The sequence below is a fragment of the Mandrillus leucophaeus genome, unplaced genomic scaffold, assembly GCF_000951045.1.
Source record: "Mandrillus leucophaeus isolate KB7577 unplaced genomic scaffold, Mleu.le_1.0 Scaffold42, whole genome shotgun sequence".
Lineage (NCBI taxonomy): Eukaryota > Metazoa > Chordata > Mammalia > Primates > Cercopithecidae > Mandrillus > Mandrillus leucophaeus.
In genome coordinates this window covers 507,360-527,961 of record NW_012104476.1, presented here as the reverse complement: position 1 = coordinate 527,961, position 20,602 = coordinate 507,360, and the positions used below count along the sequence as shown (strand labels likewise).

The 20,602-nt window shown below is 40.7% G+C and overlaps 1 protein-coding gene across 1 annotated transcript in view; it reads right to left on the bottom strand.

The window, feature by feature from the left end:
• The window catches only part of AUTS2 (autism susceptibility candidate 2), a gene marked incomplete at its 5' end in the record, with an annotated part of 1,256,093 nt that overhangs the window by 917,061 nt on the left and 318,430 nt on the right, over positions 1-20,602 (bottom strand). The window lies entirely within an intron of this gene.

Below are 20,602 nucleotides of genomic sequence, written 5' to 3'. Positions count from 1 at the left end.
GGGAGGGAGGGAGGGAGGAAGGAAGAGGGCTGGCTGGCTAAGCCAAAAATGAATGCATCTAGGAACATGGGTTAGTGGTTAAAAATGATAATAATAATTTCATTATATTCTGTCACCATGAATTATCCATAAGAATCAAATTTCTGTAATTTCAATGTAAAAGATCTAAAGTTACAATCCTCAGATCACCACCAATAGGCATGCACCCCCCCGCCCCCTGCAAACAAAAATGATACACTATCTCATATTAATCACTTCCCAGCAAAAGGCAACTGTAAAAAATTGTATACATGAGGCCACTCCATTTAGTTTTTTCAATCTAATGTACTCACTGGGATCTACAGTAGTGTAATAACCATGTGCACAGCATAATTTTACCGAAGTGAGTCATAACCACAAAGCAGAAACTCTTGAGGTGTTGTTCTTTGTATGTATCACATACTTCTGTTCTGGTTTATCTAAAATATTAATATTATCAAAGTCCAGGTAGTTCCTAGTTTTTATATCTACGTTTTCCCCACTTTTAAGGAAAAGGGAATTTTAAGTACTCCAGCATGTATAACATCTTCACAGTGTTAGAAGAATACAACATCTGCATTCTGGTACAGTCACAGAAACTGGGGGTCAAAGAGCAGCAATAACTTGGTTAAGGACAAAGTGCCAGCAGCAAGGCAGAAACTGTAACCCAAGAATCCGGATTCCCAGTCTCTTTCTCCCCAACAAAATACATGTTCATACAGCCTAAGCAATACAACAGCAAACACTGCTATCTTCTTCACTGAACATATTTACAATAAAACTGCCCCCTTCCTTCTAACTAGCTACAGTGTCTGTGATATCTCTTAAGGGATCCAATGAATTCAAAGTCATGGCCATAAAACAATGTGAGGACATCTTTGTCTTCTTCAGTCTGCCAACATGTAACACCTAGTTAGGAGAAATGATCTTATAGTCTGAACGAAGATCCCTGTAACTGCTGAAAGAGGAACCTAAACAGATTTTCTTATATCAATATCGATAGCCACACGTTGTATCCACAGTACCAACACAATACTTTATACAGTCTAAAAACCAAAAAGGAAAAAAGTGTAGAAGGGGTCTGAGTAATGTAAAAGTGTTCAATATATTTTTTCCATTGTTTCCCCCCTCTGAATCATAACCCAATCAATTTTATACCTTATCTCCTCTGGCTGCCATGAACTAGGTCGACATATATGAGAATAGTTAATGACCCAAGCTACAAGAATGTAAGAGAAAAGTATTCCTTACCTCAATCTTTTCATCCACAGCTGTATTTCTACCCCCAAGAGCAGCCTTTCAGAAAGAATGTGGAAATGGACAGAATATAAAGATTTTTCTTAAATTACTGCTTCATTCTACTAAAATAGTTTGCCTGTGCCCTAAAAAATATTGTTTAAAAAAAGCTTTTCAAAAAGGAATGCAGAAGCTGCAACAAGTAAAACATTCTAGTATTAAAATCCTAGGATCCCAGCTGTAGGTGCTGTTTCTTACAATCATTATGATTATCCTTGCTTTGTGCCTTGACTCCTAGAGACAAAATATGGAATAATTATGCCAGGGGAGCTATAATACTGTGGTTACCTCAAATAAACCTTTTAGCACACTTGTGGTCACTTTTTAAGGCAGCTTTTTAAAAAATAAGCCAATATAAATCACATCTCAAAATCTTCACAAGGTCTACACAATTTACTGGTAACAGAAATGCCTTTGTATCAGTAAAAGTTTTCATTTCAGTATTAATTTAGCAGAATGACAAGGTTCAGATCATGTCTAGTTTTTCTTGCTTTGAAAGCCTAAGCATTAATTCACACATAAGCCAAGTTATCTCATAACAATGAAGAGACTCCAAAGGGTTCAGTATAGGCAATTCTTGAGTTACAACTCTGAGGCCTGAAAATTATTTCCAGTAACAAAAGGCTTCCATAATCCCCAATGGCCACACCAATACAAGTGTCTAGCAACTACCATTATGAAAAAAAAATTGATCTTTTAAAAGTTTTTGGACTAAATCACTAAAATTTGCAGTAATCTTTTGTAAAAGGCTGGTCCTCTAAAACTCATTTTCCTTTCCCTGTGCCACATTAAATTCTAACAAACTGAACATTTTGTTAGTTTAAAAATGTGTCCTTGGGGCCAGGCACGGTGACTCACACCTGTAATCCCAGCACTTTGGGAGGCTGAGGCAGGTAGATCACGGGGTCAGGAGATCAAGACCATCCTGGCCAACATAGTGAAACCCCATCTCTACTTAAAATACAAAAATTAGCCGAGTGTGATGGCAGGCACCTGTAGTCCCAGCTACTCAGGAGGCTTAGGCAGAAGAAATGTTTGAACTCAGGAGGCAGAGGTTGCAGTGAGCCAAGATCGTACCACTGCACTCCAGCCTGGGCGACAGAATGAGACTCTGTCTCAAAAACAAAACAAAACAAAACAAACAAAAAAAAACAGGTGTCCTTGGAAATGAAGACCATTATTCTAAGTGAAGTGACTCAGGAATGTAAAACCAAATACCCTATGTTCTTACTTACAAGGGGGAGCTAAGCTATGGGTATGCAAAGGCATACAGAGTAGTATAATAGACACTGGAGACTCAGAAGTGGGCAAAGTGAGAGGGGAGTGACGGACAAAAAATAACATGTTGTAACTACTACAATATGTAGTTACAACCTACATTACTAGGTGATGGGCGCACTAAAATCTCAGATTTCACCACTATACAATTCACCCATGTTAACAAAAAACCAGCAGTCCCCTTAAAGGTATAGGGGATCCCTTTCAAGAGCTGTTACTCTAAGAGGTAGTATAGTCCATTTCTGATTCAGTAGGACTACATTTCTCACATGTAACTAAGAGCAGACTCACTGAAGGCAAAAAAGAAAAATTCAGATTTTTGGCAGTGGGTGGAGGAAGACATTATAGAAAATACATTAAGTCTGATGTGACAGGGGCACTGGGATTAGGAAGCACAAAAAAAAAAAAAAAAAAAAAAAGGGAATGGTCTGAAAGGCTTTTAAATGTGTGGGCACCAGCATGGAAAACATAGTGAGTCCCCCATCTCTTAAAAAAAAAGAAAGAAAAAAAAAAGCAATTAGCCAGGTGTGGTGACACATGCCTTTAGTCCCAGCTACTTGGGAGGCTGAGGCAGAAGGATGTTTTGAACCCATGAGGTGGAGGCTGCAGTGAGCTATGATCACACCACTACACTCCAGCCTGGGCAAGAGAGTGAGACCCTCTCTAAAACAAAACAAAACAAAACAAAAAAATGTGTGGGCTTCTATACCATATAAAGAAAGTTAAAGATTAACCTATAAGTAAAGTCAATGAAAACTCTTGAAACAAATGACATGATTCAATTTGCATGCTGTCAAGAACACATTAATGCAGGAATCTGAAGAGCAGAACTTAACAGTGGCAAGATTAGAGGCTGAGAAGTCAGATGAGAAGCTAGTCATCACACCTCCAAGAGAAAGAGAACCTGAACTACTGCACTGGCAGGAAGGATAGAACACAGTGAAGAGAGAGGGACAGATGAGAAATACATAGGACAAAAATCTACAGGATGTAGGAATGGGGGGATGAAGGGAAGATGAGTTTGACTTCCAGGTTTCTAGTATGAACAGATTTATGGCTTGAATGCTTAGCAGATGGTGCACACACTAAGGAAGGAAATTGAGGAGGAAGAGCAATTTTGGGACCACCATTATAGATTTCAATGTGAGACATGCTGAGTTTGAAATGTTTGTGAATGATCTAGGCAGCAAAACTCTGATAAGGAGCTGAGTTTATGAATCTAGAAGTTGAGAAGAAAGGTCTGGGTTAAACATTTAAATGGAAGCTGTATACAACTAAGATAATTTAATATACGAGGAGAATGTAACTTCCACCAGGGCAGATGTCTTCATTATTTTGTTCCCTAATATAGCACCCAAAATTATGTCTGTCCATAGCAGTACATGACCAATAAATATTTAATGAATGAATGTCAAGGGACAGTGAGTAGTATCCTTGGAGAAGTGAATGTTACTGAATAAACAGCATTTCAAGAAATTCACTGGGAAACTACCATTTGTAACACTTTCTAACAAACAGGATTTCCAAAAACAAAAAAGCAGTTTATAAATTATCTTTTGGGAAAAAATAACTTGACAGTAAATTAGAAACAGCTCTATAATCTACTCCTGAGATAACTTAATTGTTCAATCTCCCATCAGTATTCTCACTATATAAACCTGAAGTTTAAATTTTTACTCAAAGGGCCAGGCACGGTGGCTCATGCCTGTAATCCCAGCACCTTGGGAGGCCAAGGCAAGATAATTGCTTGAGCTCAAGAGTTCGAGACCAGCCTGGGCACCACGGCAAAACCCCATCTCTTATCAAAAAAATTAGCTAGGTGTGGTGGTGTGAGCCTATAGTCCCAGCTACTCAGGAGGCTGAGATGGGAGGATCACTTGAGCCCAGGAGGCAGAGGTTACAGTGAGCCAAGATCAGGCCACTGCACTCCAGCCTTGGTGACGGAGTGATACTCCGTCTCAATAAATAAATAAATAAACAAACAATTTATATTCAAATTCTGAAGCTCTACTTGCATCAAAAATAATCTACTTCCAAGAAAACAGAAATGATAGGAAATGAAAGATATTTCCATTTAGCATAAACAGTTCCACCTCTAGACAGAAACATAAGCCTTTCCTGTAATAAGAGTTCCAAGAGTAAGTCATTTCAAATGGGTCAGTGTCCACAAGCAAAACCATTTCTAGAAAATACACCTATTTTCTTGATCCATGCAGTTTGAGAGCCACTGAGATTTTAATAATCTGTAAATATTAAGCATAAAACCAATGGGCCAGGTAATTCCCAGTAAATTACACCTGAGTGAAAAATGTGCGAATCTTAGTTTAAGCCTTTATTTTTAAAAATAAGCACCCAAGAAAACTGATAAACAAAATACTATTTCCAACATCTGCCGATGCTTTCAGTACAATAACGCATTTTTCTCAAAAGTTAAAAGGGCAGAAGGGAGGTCAACAAAAATGGCACAGTAAAAAGAAACAATTTTAAAGAACTTTAATATGTATCTCTGAAGGTATTCACTCTCTAGGAGATGGTCAACCTTGTCTCCCTTTCAACTGCATTAAATCCGCTAGTCTCAGCCTCACTTGTTGCTAAGAGCTCTTCATGAACTCTTTACAATAGGTGGGTCAGAATGGATCTAGCAAGCCATAAACACATCATGGGCAGAGTTATCATTAAACATGTCCTCCCTGTTACGTCAGAGTTTCTTGTAAAAGGTTTGCACACAAAGGATGCTTAGTTGATGTTTGCCAAATGAGCAAATATGTGGGAAATGAATTAACTGAGCCACTTTAAAAGGAAATAAACTGTTTTCTAAGATCAAAACATTTTAAACCGAGGGCATGTGGGACAATTATTTTTCAGTGAAAAGACATGCTATTCATGCAATGATACTAAAAAGAGTTTGTACTCATGGTAAAAAAGTAGAGCCCCACACAAATATTTGCATGTAAAAGAGTACTCAGTAAATTCCACCTCACTCCCACCAACTTTCCTCTCTGTCCTTCTGCTTGTCTAGTCTCTTTTGGATTACCTCTAAAAAAAATGGAAGGCTATGGTTTCCCTAGGTCAGCTTTTCTGGGCTGCACTAGCAATTCCACTATCCTGACAGGCTAGGACACTGGGAAGACAAACTGCTGATACATTCCATGGGAGAACAGCAGACACAGCCCACCCAGGGGGCAGGGGTTTCTTGGGATAAATTCTTGCTTGGTGTGCAGCATGCGCTCATCATTATCTTATTTTACATTGCATATCCCCAGAGAGAGAAGACAATGGTCATATTGTATTGGGGTCTGGGGTGTGTGTGTGTGTGTGTGTGTGTGTGAGAGTGTGTGTGTGTGTTTGTAGTCAATTAAAGTTGGAATGTAACAGGAGTGTGGAACTAGCAATGTCATCCATTGGAAAAATTATTATTCAAACCTTTAACCACTCAACTTTAATTATTGAGTGCCACCTTCTGTGTGCCAGGCAATGTGCTACGAACACTGTGGTGGAGGTGGTACCTCTCCTCAGGAGAGCCTGGAGTGCAGCAGAAGGTGCAGACATAAGGAAGGACATAGGAAGAAAAATCTATAATTATAAACGTGGTGTTAGGAAGTTAAAAAGGTGAGTGCAAAACACAGAGGACAAATGGCAGGTCCTGAGTTAAACCATATGGTTGAGAAAAGCCCCTATCAAAGATGAATTTCAGTTCAAGCCTAAAGGACTAGAAGGATCTCATCATTCAGAAAACAGAGGGGGAACCACTTCATCTAAAGAGGACAGCATAAGGTGCTCAGGGTACAAAGGAACTTGGCATGTGGGAGGGAATGGAAGAAGGTCAGGAGCTGGAGCCAGTAAGCAAGGGGAGCATGAGATGAAGCTAAAGAAACAGGGCACTGGATAACTGGGCACTGTAGATGATGGGAGTCTGATTTTCAATTTGAATACCCTGAGAAGCAACTGAGAGGATTTACTTGTGGGAATAATATGATCAAATGTGTATTTGTAAAAGATCACTCTGGCTAGCATATGGAGAAAAGACTGGAAAGAGACATGAATGGAAACTATAAATATGAGAGGGGTATCCTCGAGTAAAGGATAGCAGTGGTTTTAAGGGTGTTGTTTCCCTACGTGTGACATAAGCCTAGGCCCCTTGCTGTGTCACACAGTGAGGTCCTCAAGGAGCTCAACATTTCGGTGGAAAGAAGAACATGTATACATCCAATTCAAAACAGAGTATGGTATGAAAAAGGCCAAAAGTGAATTACAGAGCGACTGTATATCCTAGTTTTTCAGGAAGTCCTGATTTATGCTTATTGTTCCAAGGTAATTATTAATGGTGCCCCCTTTCATTCTCAGTAATGTCCTAGATTAGGTGATAAATTCTGAGGTCACCCTTGTTATAAACAAAGGATCATGAGAGTTGGGAAGACAATGCAATTACTTATAAGGGAAAAGATCATAAAAACTTCAAGGAAGAAGTGGGTCTGAACTAGTCACTGGAAGACAAATATGACAAAGAAGAATATTCTAAACAAAGAAAATAGCCTAAGCACAGGCCCAGGAATGTGGAGAAAGCACAGGGTTCATCCAAATAACAGTTGTAGTTACAGCTTGGTGTTTACAGAGAGCAGAAGAGGCAACTGGGAAGGTACATTGCAGCAGGATTAGTCAGGGCCTAAAATGTCCTATATTAAGAGGCTTCAATCTTATTTAGATGGCTGTGGAAACTTTTTTAACCAGAGTACAACAGCAATGACCTAAATAATGCTGCACTAATCTAGAGATGATAAATCTAAATGTTTAGTGAAAAGAACCAGTATGGTAAAAAGAACAAGGAAACAGGAAGCAAAGGCATTTTGTGACTCTGAGAGCAGATCTAAGTGATTTCCCATGCACTCCTGGCTGAGTCAAGAAGCAAGCAAAAGACACTGGGTGGAAGGAGAGAGTAAAATGAAAGCCAAAGAGTTGAAGGCAGGCTCAAGGACAGAGATGAAACAAGTACAGGTCTGCTCAGTTAGAAAGGGGGCAGAGAAGAGCAGGGGCAGAATGACCATGAAAACGGCTTTTAAACTCCATATTCTTTCCTTCCAATACTGTACTATGTCGATTTGTCTCCTTAGTCTATCTGGAGCACCATTGGGGCAGCCCTAATATACTCTCTAGATGGTCCCAGTGATGGCAGCAGCAGCCCATCTGGAGTGGCCGCTGCCAAGACGCTGGCTGCAGCCAGGGCTATATGCTCCAAGGAACTCGCTGGGGCCAGGAAAAGGCAGGAGCCCCACCCTCTACTGAGTTGGCAGAGTGAGAGATTCATGCTCCTGGGCACACATGCAGCTGCCCAGCTGTGGCTCCAGACATGGGCATCCCTGAGCTCTCAGGGGCCTGGGGAAGTAACTCTGCCCCAGCAGTCTCAGAAGTACCTACTCTCGCTACCTGGCCTCTCCCCATACCTGTAGCCCACTCTGATTTCAGAGGAAAATTAAGGCTAAGCCTGAGTGCTGTCACAACCTGGCCAGGCATGCATGCACTCAGGTGGCACTGACACGCCAGCCCCCTGACACCTCAGCACCCCCTCCAGATTCTGGGTACCTATGAGCATAGGAGGGAGGCAAAGGTAGGATTGAAGGTGGCTCAGCGTGGGCCTAAGGGTGTCCCTTGGCATCAACAGCCTAAGTGCCATGGATGGCATGTTGATGGTGGGAGGCAGACAGGTTTCAGGGCAGAAAGGGACAGGTCCCCAGTGAAATCCCACCTTCAAGCCAGGGACAGCATGAAGCCACCAAGTTCCAGGTGGAGTCTGCCGCCCAGAGTGAAGACTTCATTGATGACCATTCAGCCAATCGGATGGTGCTTTTTTCAGGCCTGCCCATGGACCAATCAACACGTAATTCCTCCCTTCTAAGCACATAAAAATCCGAGACTCAGTCAGGCTCACACGGACATCGGACTACCAGCTGCAGAAAGGAGTTACCACTGCGGGTCTCCTCTCCAGTGAGAGGTGGACACTCGTAGGGATGACCTGTCTGTGGAAAGGAGTTACCCTCTTGAGGTCTCCTGGGAGCTGTTCTGTGGATCAAATAAAGTTCCTTTCCGCCTTGCTCACACTCCAGTTGTCTGCTGTACCTCATTCTTCCTAGACATGGGATAAGAACTCAAGACCTGTTGAATGGCGGCACTGATGAGCTGTAACACAGACAGGGCTGAAACACACTTTTCCCCCTGCTCGCCACGTTGCAGTTAACAAGGAGAGAAGAGCTGCGGCCCTTTGGGGAGCCCAGACCTAGGGGCTCCCTGGGCCAGGGCTGTGACACCCTCTTTGGGGCTCTGTGGTTCCTGGCGTCTCCAAGCGTATGAGTGCCACCTTGTTGCCCTCATTCAGACAGGGGTGCCCACAGTGGAAGTCGCATGTAGTGAATCTTGTCCAGCCACAGCCTCGCATGGAGCCAGCAACTGTTCCGGTGCCTGGGTGCCTGGGGCTGCCCACCCTGCCACAGCAGCAGGCATGTCTGGCTGTGCGCAGCGGCCATACCCCAAGCTCACTCACTGATACGGTTTGGCTATGGCGCCACCCAAATCTCATCTTGAATTGTAACTCCCACAATTCCCACATGTCGTGGGAGGAACCTGGAGGGAAGTAATTGAATCATGGAGGTCCTCCCCATGCTGTTCTTGTGATAGTGGGTAACTCTTATGAGATCTGATGGTTTTAAAAACAGGAGGTTCAGGCCAGGCGTGGTGGCTCACACCTGTAATCCCAGCACTTTGCAAGGCCGAGGCAGGTGGATCACAAGGTCAGGAGTTCAAGACCAGCCTGGTCAACATAGTGAAACCCCGTATCTTCTAAAAATACAAACATTAGCTGGGTGTGGTGGCAGGTGCCTGTACCCAGCTACTTGGTGGCTGAGGCAGGAGAATCGCTTAAACCAGGAGGCAGAGGTTGCAGTGAGCCTAGATCATACCACTGCACTCCAGCCTGGGTGACACAGCAAGACTGTCTCAAAGAAATAAAAAATAAAATAATAAAATAAAAACAGGTGTTTCCCTGCACAAGCGCTCTCTCTGTTTGCCTGCCACCTATGTAAGATGTGACCTGCTCCTCACTGCTTTCTGCCATGATTGTGAGGCCTCCCTAGCCATGTGGAAGTGTAAGTCCATTAAACCTCTTTTTTTGTAAATTGCCCAGTCTCGGCTACGTGTTTATTGGCAGCATGAAAAAGGACTAATACACTCACCCACACACCCCTTGCCACTCTACGCCTGGCTCGCCCTTGGCAGGTGTGGGATCCAGGCCAGTAGCATGAGCCAAGTGCAGCCTGCCGGGCCAACTGGGCAGAACGAGCCCAGTGAGCATGAGCAATACTCAGGCAGAAGGTACACCTGCCACAGAGGATTCCAGCTGGCAAGGTGACATTCCAAGGATCCCATGACACCAATACATTCCCCTTAAAAAATATCCATAGAATCACATCCCCTCGACACCTTTCCCTATCTTCCCTACTGCCATGTTTATCTGAGAAATACAGATTCAGAATTAAGTAGAGAGAGGCAGGGGACAGGTAATGATAAATTATGCAAGTGGGCTGCTGAAGTTTCACAAAGTACCATTCAATCTTCCAGCAGTGCACACCAGGCCCATTACCACCCAGCTTTATATTTCAAAGCAACTGCTTTTCTCATCATCATCATTATTTCTTAGGGAAATGTGATGATAGTGTTTTTTAAAATCAAAAGTCATTATTAATAATCTTTCTCATATGATAATTTCATTAGCAACTATTCAGTAGATTATTTTGCACTAATCTCCAGGGAAATAGCATTCTTGGCCTCATAGCAATATATAAAAAAACGAATGCTACCTACTGTTGACATATCTCAGGCAATTGTTAAATCCTAAGAATAGGTTTTGCTACTTAAACAAAACTTCTTATGAGAATTTTTATTCTGTTGGGCTTTAGAAAGGAAAATATTTCTTTTTGAATTTGTGGAATCAAAACAGTAAATTCTATTATATTTTTATTAAACTGAAGCTTTGCTGGTAATGAAGAAAATAACAAACAGTCTTTAGTCTCCACTGATAAGGGCAATATTTTCAGATTTCTTTCACACTTGACCCCCAGCACCAAATATTGCCAATTTTTGTAATTTGAAGAGTTCAAAAAATGTATAAACCTTAAGAACTCATCATCATTGTCTACAGAAGGGAAAAAACAAGAAATCAGAACTTAAAAAAGTGAAAAATAAAAAATTCCAGTTAGCATCTTTATAAACAGCTATTATTTGAGTGAGCCAGTGGGCCTAAGGAGAGAATACTAGAATACAATTATTATATCAGGTCCATCTTAGTAAACACCTAGAAAAGCTAGCTATTTTGAAAACACCATTTTTTTGTAATAATAATGTCTACATCACCTGGTAGAAACATTTCTTTCTTGCCAATACATTTTGGAAGATAATTCAATTAGTAAATGTACAGAACAAAAATACGATCCAATCATTGACAAAATTAATTTCCACAGATGTGTTTTTACAATTTTAAGATTCTTCCCAAGTTTTGCTAACAATATTGCAATTTTTAATTGAAAACAAAAAATAAGTACAGTTTATTTAAAAATATAGCACTTGCAGCACCTGTACTGGAGTCACCGAAGGAATTCCAGTTCCTTGTTGCCACACCCTGATCCCCACCCAAGGGACTATGCCAAGGTGATTACCTGGGAATCTGCATTTTAACAAAAGATCCACAGTTGCTCTGACATAGGGGTCCAAAGATCTCCCTTTGAGATACATTATTCTGTATGTTCCCTACTCAGAAAATGTAGCTAATTGCTATTCTATCTAATTATAGCCAATCTCAGCCTCTCAGAACCATCACCAGCAATTAGGACCTGTCCAGGTTTGTACTACATGATTTCAAGATGTATGACATAAGCACTTCCTGAGCAAACGCAGGTGCAAACAGTGATTACAGAATGACCTGCTACATCAGCATCACTGCAGGCAGGCACATAGGAGAAGTGGCAGCTTCTGCAGAGCTATGATCAATGAATGCAGGTACAATGTTCTAGAAGGCCACATGGCACAGCTCATCAGGCCTCCTGAGAGACATCAGGTGGGCCCCCACAGGACTTGCCCACATTTGTGAGCTATTTTGGTTTCTGCTCCTGTGTGTGTCTCTGTGAGCACTAGTGTGAGGATGCACACCCCTAGGTGTAAAAAGCCCCAGAGTTAATAACAAAGTAATATCTGCCTGATACAAAATCATCAACACTTGCATCAATAGGCAATGCTCCAGAGTTCATTTAGAATACCAAGACAGGTTCTTTTAAACATCATTAGGACCCAGCAGCAGCTCAAATGCATTAAAACGGCAGGGTTCCTGTGGCAAAGCAGGTCTAATGGGACTGAGGGTTAAGTACAGCAAGGGATATGTCTCCTCACCCCAAGCCTCGGGGGGTCTCTAAGAGCAAAGAGCGATAGTTGTCAAAGCGTATAATTCAGCATGGTTTTGTCCCAGACAGTGTTCACTGAAATGTTCAAGGGAAAGCTTTAAAAATGCAGTAATACCGCATCTATATTCATATTTAATTAAGAAGAGAGTTAACAGCACTTCCAAGAGGGAGGTCATTCCTTGTTCAGCACAAGATTTCTGTGCAAAGCTATGGGCAATAAAACAATTCAACATATAAACATTTACAAAAGCTACCATTTCAGTAATGCTACTAATGCTTTAGCAAACAACTCTGAAGATGAGAAACAATTCACAATCCTGCAGCTGGGGGCAGCCATAAGAGAATCAAGATCATCAACCACTGTCAAAGTTCAATAAAATCCACCCTCTCTCTTCCTTCTTCTCTTGTTTGCTTCCAGGCTCCAACTGCCTTCAACAGAGTTGTATCACATGAGAAGGTTTACAAGAAACAGTGTTATATGTAAGAACTTGAATATAACACAGTTGGCCCTCTGTATCCATGGATCCAACCAATGGCAGACCAAAAATGTGCTTAGGCCTACAATGGTCACTTATATACTGGATATGTGCAGGCTCTTTTTCTTGTAATTATTGCCTAAACAATGCAATATAATAATGAATTGCATAGTTTTTACATTGTATTAGGTATTATAAACAATTTAGAGATGATTTAAAGTTTGTGAGAGGATGTGCGCTGGTTACATAAAAATACTATAACATTTTATATAAGGAACTTGATCATCCACAGCTTTTAGTATCCATGAGGAGTCCTGGAAAGAATCCTCCTTGGATACCGAGGGAAAAATGTATCCCAAGTTTCAAGAGAACAAATAAACATTTACTCCTGCATAGTAACTATATGAAGAGCTAAAGGAAGAAAGGAGGATGAAATCCTACAATAAACTCACACAGAACACTATAAGATGTCAACAGATTTCACATAAGAACCTCACACAGTTGTATACATTTAAAGAGAACCACACAAGGTAAGACACAAGCAGGCAGCTGGGATCGCCAAGCATTCCCCTAGGTTGGTTTCCAGGCAAATAAGTGTATTTTTTTTTTTTTTTTTTTTTTTTGGAGACAGGGTCTTGCTCTGTTGCCAAGGCTGGGGTGCAGTGGTGTGAACATAGCTCACTGCAGCCTTAACTTCCTGGGCCCTCATAATCCTCCCACTTCAGCATCTCAAGAAACTGGAACCACAGGCATGCATTACCATGCCCAGCTATTTTTTTATTTCTCTAGAGACAAGGTCTCATCATATTGCCCAGGCTGGTCTTGAATTCCTGTGCTCAAAGTAATCCTCCCACCTTAGCCTCCCAAAGTGCTGAGATTACAGGCATGAACCACAGCACCCGTCCCAATAACTGTACATTTGACCCTTTGGGCAAGGTGTGACAATCAGCTTTGCCTATGTGTAACATAACTGAATCTCCAAATGCACCTTTGGATTTTACAGTCTTAGAAAATGAATTACAAATTGGGCATGAAGACATCCCACAGTTCTCAAGTAACATTTACCACATAGAATTGCCTGCGCCTGCCTGTCTTAAAGCCCACCCACAATTTCATTTTCAATTAACAGCTCCTCGAAAGGCAGTAATGAAAGCAGTTGCTAAAGAGCATTCAGATGTCACCGAAAGACTGCAAACCCAAACTGTAAATAGCACATTGTGAGTCGCCTGTCACCACCATCAACTCCCACGGGAATCACGCAGCATGTGGCTATCACAACCATCTGCTCAGCTCCCCACCACCACTATTGCAAACCACACAGTCACCCATCTCCTCCCACTTCCCACTCATTACCTGTCATGTACAGATTTGTGTGGATATAGGATTGCTGTGAACAGAGATTAGAATGCAGAACATACAGAGGCTTATTTCATGTTCTGTAGCTGAGATCTGGCCACATGTAGATAACTTTATATCATCACAAGAGGGAAAATGTAAAATTTAATCATCACAAAAATGCACAGTTTTAAATAAAGAAAGGGATTTCTATCCTACCCTCATCAACTACCAAAAGTGCACTGGCTAGGCCTTATTAAAAGAAAGATGTGTTCCCTCGTTCTTCAATCACTGACATTGTAGAAATTTATGGGAGCCACAGTTGAAAATCACTCCTATCACGTTATCTTTCTTAACTTCTCTAACAATATATGGGATTCAAATGGCCCTTAATAAAGTTCTGCAGGCACACATACACATATAAAATTTTCTTACTTTGGGAAACATAAAAGGTCACTGTTTTATGGAACAACTCCTATAGGAATCAGGATCACCCAAGCTGAATTACTGCCCATTCTTTTCATTGCAGTTCCTTTACCCATTCAGCTTATTTTCTCTCTGCAGGTTTTATTTTATGAGGTGGTAGTTAATGTGCTGTCTTGGTTAATTTAGGGTGTCGACTTGACTGGATTAAAGAATACCCAGAGAACTGGTAAAGCATTATCTTTGGGTGTGTCTCTGAGGGTATTTCCAGAGGAGATGGGCATGTTGAGTCTGAGTGAACTAAGTGGGGAAGGATCTGCCCTCCACGTGGGCAGGCACATGCAATCAGCCGGGGGTCCAGATAAAACAAAAACAGACGAAAGGCGAAATGGTCTCTCTCTCTCCTGGAGCTGGGATATAATTTCCTGCCCTTGGCCGGGCGCAGTGACTCACGCCTGTAATCCCAACACTTGGGAGGCCGAGGTTGGTGGATCACAAGGTCAGGAGATCGAGACCATCCTGGCTAACATGGTGCAACCCCATCTCTACTAAAAATACAAAAAATTAGCCGGGCGTGGTGGCGGGCGCCTATAGTCCCAGCTACTCGGGAGGCTAAGGCAGGAGAATGGCGGGAACCTGGGAGGCAGAGCCTGCAGCGAGCTGAGATTGCGCCACTGCACTCCAGCCTGGGCGACAGAGCGAGACTCCATCTCAAAAAAAATAAAAAATAAAAAATAATATCCTGTCCTTGGTCACCAAAACTCTAGGCTCTCTAGGCTTTGGATTCAAGGACTACCCCAGTCTCAGGCCTTCAGACTTGGTCTGAGTCATACTGTGAATCCCAGTGTCTCCAGCTTGCAGAGGGCCTGTTATGGGACCTCTCAGCCCCCATAATCATGTGAACAAATTCCCCAAATGAATCTCCTCTTATCTCTCTACTATCTATCTACATATATAATCTGTTGTACTTGCTCTCCAGAGAATCCTAATACATGTGCTATGTCCTTTTTATAGTCAATTTTTACTAAATTTTTATTTAAAATTACAAATGTCATTTAGGATAAAATTATTACTGGCCATAACATTTCAAAGATGTATCTCACTGAAGTTAACTGATGTTTATGCTCACTATTCCCAACATTCAGGGCTCATAGCAACGAAGTAGAGTCAAAAGACACAAAATGAAAAATTCCAATAAACCTGTTTCCAAATGCTCAAGATAAAAACAAAAGCAAAACATCTTTCATATAACTCATTATTATATTAGTGTCGGGGTTACCAATCCCAGTTACAAACCAATACTTCCAATATAATACATGAATAATTCCTGAACAGAGACAAGCCTAGATTGGGGTTCCTCAATTACCTGATGTTAAAACTAGCATCTTATTCTTATTCAAGTCAATCAAGATTCCAAGAGAGATCATAAGCCAATCTTTTATTCTCTCCATGTTTCCTTATGGTTATTCTTATTTCTGTACTTTAGGCAAGGGGAATAAGTAGTACGCAACTTAAATTCATAAAAGGGAAAAACATATAAAGAATTTTATTTGATATCTTAGCTTGTAACCTTCACATGACTACACAATTTTTCAAAAGCAAATGAAATCCCAATTAACATGTTAAACTTGAAATTTTGAAGTATGAGGTAAAAATGGTTTAACTGACATTTCTTAATACTAGTTCAAGGTACCAGAAGACATCTAACTATTATAACAAAAGTATGTATGAAAGAGCACATAGCAAAGTTTATGTCTTTTCATTATGACAGTAAAATCCCAAATTACATTAGTGTCTCAAATGCTCTGATTTCCAGAAACTGGTAGGCTCTGGAGTCAAGCTGGATAAATACCTGTGTGATTTTTGGCCTAGATTTCCATCAAAAACTAATTAGCAGATCTTCAGAAATGAGACTTGAACTGGATCTGTTTAACCAAAGTTTTCCATTATAAATCCTCCTTTGCAAGTTAATTTCTACTAGTAACAAATTTGACAGAAAGCTCCTCAGACAACAGGAGTAAGTCTAAGTCGTGCTGAAATAAGGGACCAGCCTCTGGTAGCAAACACTCTCAACAGGAAAGACCATGGGCTGGGATAGACCGTTCCATCAGGACAGGTGGAAAGAGCGGGTGGCCCAGTCACCTGGGCTCTTAGTCTACAGCACCACTATCACTTACTCCAAGGAAGACCAACGTGAAATGTCAATACACGAAGCAGATGCAACCACCATGCAGAGTTCTAGTAATCTACCTAATTTTAAACGCCTGGCACTGGGATGGATCCCTCTTCTTCCTAGAAAGCAGTAGACACTTTTGGTGTCTACAGTTTCCAATGTCAACTATAAATCTCCCACCAGACTACATTTTCAGAGAGAGAAGAGCAAATTTTTATTCCTAACAAGAAATACCTACCCAGATTAACTAGTATAAAGATTTTAAACCACATAAGGCATTCCCACATAAGCCATCCTTACCAACGAGGTTAGAGTCTACCAATAGGATCCTGAAATATTCACAAATTCCTCCACTTTCCTCTAAAATGATGTTCTTCTTTGACTAAAGCAATCTCAACAGGTTGCCTCATTCTTTAGGAAATTCTGCCCTAAGATGAATGGCTTTTTGGCACCTAAAATTCAGTGAAGGAGGCAGACCACAGGATTTATTTTGATGATTCATCTTGGTATCTGTTAGAAGAGTTCATATAACCTAAAAATGCCTTCTAGCTCACTAAGCATATGTCCTCTGGCTCAGTTCATACTACAGAGAAAGGACAAACTAATGGACTAAATGGAGATTTAGAAATCCAGTCAGAGCCAAATCTGAGAGTTCTCCGAATGCTCATCAACTTTTCATCATTGGTACTCTATTTTTAAAACCCTTTTGCTCTCTCTGTGTGTTTTAAACTACAAAGTCCTAAATTTTTAAAGAATTCCCCATGGTCTAGAAGTTAGACATACTGAAACTAAACTCAATGCCCTAGGAAGGGTTAAGTTTTCCCAAAGTCCTTCTCAGGAAGTTATAATTTGGCTTATCGGTTTAGCAACACGTGACTTCCTTGTGTTCCTCAGTGGTTTCATTGTGACTTAGTCCCTCAATTAGAGAATAAAGCTCCTTAAGGAGAGGACCTCTGCAACCTCTTTTGCTTTTCCCACCCCCATATCTCCATCGAGAAAAAAAAAGTACCATGTCCTTGTAAGTAAATGATAAAACTTTTTATATACCATGTCTAAGTGCTTACATCATGAACAAGTAGTTCATTTACAGAGGTCAGAAAGACATGCTCTATTTTGTACAAGAGTTGTATAAGAGGTAACTTATTCATTTCTTCATAATTTTTAACCCCTTTGGGAAGTAAGAAGAGTATTCAAATTTCTCATATCAAAAAGTGCAACCATTTGCCAAGACAGATGCCACCTCAGCATCTTCTAAGGCAGTATGTATTTATACTTGAAAACATAATCCAACAAATAAGTGTCAGTTTAAAAGCTTTCTTTTGGCAGTATGGAACAACATCACAAGAACTTGGGTTTTATAACCAGGCAAGTGAAGGAATAAGCAGTTTGGTTTTAGAACTACACATCTTTCCTATAAAAGTATTATAATTGCACTCTCAGAGTAAAAAGATTAGTTGCCTTCAACGGAGTCTCAGAAAAAAAAATCCTATTATTTCCTCTCTACTAAGGAGTAACATCTTCCCATAATTACAGGAAAGCTATGCATTAAGTTGTCTGCTCAGGAAGTACCATTTCCTAATAAGATGCAAACCTAATTCACTCTCACCAAGTCAGAAATAAAGGCTAAGTTCTCGCCTCTTCCCTATTTCATCTGTAGTTCTCAAGAACAGGCACTAAATGACAATCCATTAATGCAGAAATGCTCCCCAAAGCTCACTCTCATCTCAAGGTCCCCTCCCAGCTAAGATGGTCAGATTCAGTTTCTTTACCTGATAAGAGGCAAAGGCAGGCAATAAAGTAATTGTGATATTTACAGGCATCTAGGATGATAGGAAAGCAATCACACATATTCTTCAGACAAGCTTTTTGAACATCTACTGTGGTCATTAAACACTCATGTGTCACTCTTTACCAATGATCACATAACAGATGGCATTTGTCTGGGCTGACACACAATGGACCACTCCCCTGCCTCCCACTACAAAATGCATCCTACACTTCTCCTTTAAAAGTCTTCCTATTACATGAAAACAAAATTTTAAAGAAAAAAAATATTAAAAATAAATGTCTTCACAGAGCCTATCAGTTACAGATTGACTCCAAAACAGCATTACCTTCAGACCTACAGACTCCTTTACAGACCTCTACAACACTGTATTTGTGTTATTCATAAATTTAAAAAACTATGGGACCCAGAGGGAGGAGCCTAAGAAACATTCAAGTCCAAGCCCTTCATTTTCCAGATGGGCAGTTACCAGACGGTGACTTGTTTGGGATTTCATAATAGCGCAAGTGATTCTAAGAATATTAAAAATGAGAAGTATTATGGCCTTATCTCAGTTATCATCTTCTGCATTCCTTCTTACCAGAAATATAACAATTGATTAGATAGCATATTTTGGCATCAACACTAAAGATAAGAAAATAGTCCTTGTTTTTAAAAGTTTTACATAGGGCCAAAGATACAATTCATGCTTTCCTTCTCCATGACTCATGAAGAGTCAAAATATTTGCTTTTCTAAATATGTTACCTAAAACAAAGATAACTTTGATTTCAAATACCATTAGTACCAGAAAGTTGGCCATTAAGACCAAAAGCTACTCAAATTTAAGATGCTTAAGTCCTAGTCTTCTTTTCCGATCATAAAACTCTGTCACCAGAGGACCCTGAAAGTCTTAAAGAAGTAGAAAGAAATAGAAAGAATAATTTTGAGGACACAAAATAGAAAAGTCAGATAATGTCTAGAATAAAAAGATTCAAGGATGAAGATCCGCAGCTTGGTGTTAACTCAGAATAAGAAGCCTTCCTTCTTACCCCGCTGGGAGGGGGGCCCTGAGGGAGAGGGGGGCCCTGAGGGAGAGGGGGGTGGTTACACTGCAATTTCTTTCCACTGAGATTAATTACTTTTCTCACGTATCTCACACAGAGAGGCATAAATTAGGAGTCACAAATACCACAGGAACATCACCTTTTATAGAACTTAGGCTTTTCTCCCTCTCCCCAACTCCCTATCGGGAAAAAAACAAATAAAATTTCATCCAAATATGGAAAACAGAGCAAGCCACGGAACTAGAGATATCTGAGTCTAAACCCCGGCTCCTTCCCTCATTGCCAAGGCCTCAGACAAGTCACTTTATCTCTTTGAGCCCTAGTTTCCACAGCTGTTAAGTAACCATGATATTACCTACTAGTCAGGGTTGTTGTACAAATTATAGGTTATACTACAAAAACTCCCTCACTGAATGGAGCATGGTATGCATTAGGTGAATGTTAATCATTACTATTATAACTCCAGTCTGGCGTTTCAGGACACAAGTGTACCTTTAGAAACACTGCGCTGGTTGTCAGATTTAGGGTATTACCTTGGAAGCCTTCTGGGTCCATCTGAAACCCATCACCCCAGATGTTTTACCAGGATTATATCCTTCACTATGTATGAGGCAGAATTCTGACACCACACTACCCACTACATCCTATTGAGGCTTTCGATATTTCCAATCTTTTAACTAAAAGCCATCACCCAAATACACTCTTGATTCTTTGTAAGAGTGACTTCCAAGCAGGCTGTTTTCAAATAGGAAACTTCCTAAAACTACAAATGTCATTAGGTCCTAAAGAATGGCCAGAAATTTGGGTTTAGTAGCCCTCATTATATTATTCTAAAGATCTGTGAGGTTTGGGAACCATTGTTTTGTTTGATCCCAGATCTCCCTGCCTCTGCAGAGAAACATCTGCAAACCAAAAATTACCTGTTCCACTTCTAATTAGCAGCACCTGCTCTGTAAACCACAATTCCTTCCTCTGCTTTCTTCAGTAATAGTCAATCCTACCCAATGGTCCTGCCAAAAACTAAATAAAACACACCCAGGACAGGTAACTAACTTGACAGGCACTGAAGCCTCTGGATTTATGCAGAAAAACTGCTATAAACAGCTTCATATCTCATTATTAATCCATCTCATGTGGGGATTTCCACAGGCAGAAAGGCTTCCCAAATGCCAAGAGCTATACTTTCTTGTGGATCATTGAAACCTAATTATTAACAGGCCAGTAAGCCTCACTATCAGACGTTTATACAATCAACAGATCACAAAGATAGTCTTGAATTATAGCCTATGGAGAACAACTAAGACACCAAAAGGCAAATTCATTTATTTGCCATTGC